The sequence below is a fragment of the Cnephaeus nilssonii genome (genome assembly GCF_951640355.1).
Source record: "Cnephaeus nilssonii genome assembly, chromosome: 21".
Classification (NCBI taxonomy): Eukaryota; Metazoa; Chordata; class Mammalia; order Chiroptera; family Vespertilionidae; genus Cnephaeus; species Cnephaeus nilssonii.
The window spans coordinates 29,523,092-29,526,094 of NC_137092.1; positions in this window are offsets into that span (position 1 = coordinate 29,523,092).

The following is a 3,003-nucleotide window of genomic DNA, read 5'->3' on the forward strand; positions in this document are numbered from 1 at the left end:
GGGGAAAGGCATTCCAGCTAAAGGAATCAGAATATACAAAGGCATGGGAGCACAAAGGAGTCTGTTTCCCTCCAGAAACAGACAGTAGCCACATGTCCCTGGTGCAGGGACACAGAAGGGGAAAAGAGGCTGAAAAAGCTAGCTGAGATCAGATTGTGGATGCTTCTATATGTCTTGCTGTGGACTTCATTCTTTCCACAAATTGAGAGCCTACTAAAGGCAACTTCCTTTGCAAAGATGGACATTGCCCCTTTCCCTTTGAATAAAAAATTTGACCAAGAGTAGGAATGAAGAAGGGAATGTGCTATCTACTGCACAACTTAGGACACCTGGCTATGGGGTCCAAAGTTACTTGTTGTGTTACACCTTGAATCTCTAATCTTCTTTTAAACTTAGATTTGTGATGTGGGTGGGACCAGGGCAAGTAAAAGAGACTTTTATGTAAAGAAGAAATTCCAGACAATAAATAGAGCTTGGTACAATAAACCAGGTCCATCATAAAGAAACAATTCTTATTTCTGTGCAGTCTCTCATTATCTAAGTGGTTGGTGCACTTACCTTGTAGCCAACAGTGAGAGCAATGAAAATACATTATCCTGTTCTTAATGCTGCCCATATCCCATGATAACTCTGTAAGTCTCTCAACAAGAGACCCATTAAGCTTATATTACCATTTAAAGAAGTGACTCAAGCCCTAGCTGGTTTGGCTCAGTGGAGAGAGCATCGGCCTGTGGACTCAAGGGTCCTAGGTTCGATTCTGGTCAAGGGCACATGCCTGGGTTTCGGGCTTGGTCCAACGTGCAGGAGGCAGCCAATCAATGATTCCCTCCCATCATTGATGTTTCTATCTTTCTCTTCCTCTCCCTTCCTCTCTGAAGTAAATAAAAATATATTAAAAAAAGAAGTGCCTCAAGATGTGCAGTTTTTGAAGGAATAATAATAATAGATTGCCATTGCAAAATGAACATCTATAGTTATGGCACCTGTCTTCTCATTGAATTCAACTTTTTAAAAAAGGTGTGCTTTTTTAATGCATTTCTTACCTTCCTGTATAGTTTTAAAATTGAAGTATTACATGTACAAGATTTTAAAGAATTACATAGTATGGGAGTGTACATAGAGAACCCAACAGTGCTCACACCACACCCTTGCCACCTGCCAGAGACCACTACTTTCCACTGACTTTTTGAAAAAGTACTTCAAAAATTATTCAGAATGTTTTTTAAGAAACAGTTTCTTGTTTTTAAAAACAATTAGACAATAAGACACTGTCTATTGACTCACCTCCAATAAATATGAAGATTTAACTTCCTAATTCCCTGCCCCCAGCTTTCTGATTTATAATTTGGTTCTTCTACTGGTTCCCTATGTGCAAGTATATGATATACTTAACCCTCCATTTCTTCTTCCATCTACACAGTACCTTTTGACTTCCCACTGTATTAGATGAGGATATTAGCACAGTTCTCATCTTTCCACTCTCTGCTCTGCCTCCCGTTATCTGCTATTTGCGCCTTGACTTTACATCAAGAATGAAAACATCTGCAATGAATTCTGTCACCACAGTCGAGTCTTCCTTGCTTTATGAGTGGTGGATTCAAGAGTGGAAGACTGATAGACCAGGTTTGCATTATTGACTATGTAAATCTGGATGACTGTGCTGCCCAGGGGCCTGTTGGATCATATTTCCTTCTCTGCCAAGTCAAAGTCACCACCTCTCTGCTTAAAGGAGAACATGCCTCGCAAAACCAGTCACATGGATTCTCTCTTGTGCTCAAAACTATGCTATGTTTTAGTTGGGACAATACTTTAAAAAATAGAAATATGTCTACCTAGTCATGGAAAAGATCATATCCATGTATTAATTTTATTTTTCAATAGAAAGTTATTGCCCAGATCTGAAACAATCAAGTGGTATCATTTTGAACATTTGAAGGGATGATGCAGGTGATGGAGGAAGAAGCTGAATCCAAAACATCCAAAGTTAAAAGTCAATAATGTCCAAAATGGAAAAATCAGGAAATTAGCAGTATAAGCACATTATTTGTAAATACAAAGAAGAAATAGCTGAAAGAATGGAAAGTAATTGCCTTCAGGGAGTGGAAATCAGGGGTGCAGTGCATGGGTTGGGAGACTTGTTTTTCAGTATGGATCCTTGTGGTATTGTTGGGCTTTTTAGGCTTTGTACATGCGTTGCTTTGACACAAATTAAAATTAAACTTAAAAGGAGAGTGACGTTCCCTTTTATCCCACCACCAAGATAAGCACTGCCGACCCAATCTAATAGCTGAGGGTGAGGCACTAAAAACAGGATTGGGGCTCTCTGTGTGGGGTGAGCCTTGTCACCTGGTGGTGATGCTGCTGTTGGGTGATGAAATGTGATTCCTCATTGGAAGACCCAATGTTAGTAACCCTAAGTCTGTTCTGGCCGGGGCTGGTTGTAACGCCTGATTGGGGGCTGTCTGTGAGCAGAGTGGGAAGTGTGCCTAGCATCCCTTAGTTCAGACTGTGCAGTCTCACTTAATCCCCCTCGTTGCCGTTCAAGTCCACACCCTGCCTGGAATCTTCACGTCCTGAGCCTTTCTAGTTTCAGTTTCTCCTTAAAAGCTTCTAGGTGGTAGGGGAGTTACCTGGCTACAGGAAGTAAGAAAAGCTACTTAAGGACTTAAGGCTCACCCCTCTTGATTCAGATTTATGAGTAGTCTCCCAGATTTCAGTGGCATCCTTCACCATCACCACCCACAGTTACTGGTGGCCTCAGATGCTGAGGCTTGCAAGGGGTCTATAGAGGGTTTCCCATGTCCCATAGAAGGTACCTCACTTGGATTCCTTCTGCTCTGCTAAATTAATTACATTTCCCCCATCCCACCCCCACTTTCCATCTTCACAATTCTGTCTTGTCTGCTGTTATTATCTTCCTATCCTTTGAGTCCTTATCCTATATAATAAAAGGCTAATATGCAAATCGACCAAACGGCCGAACAACCAGTCACTATGATGTGC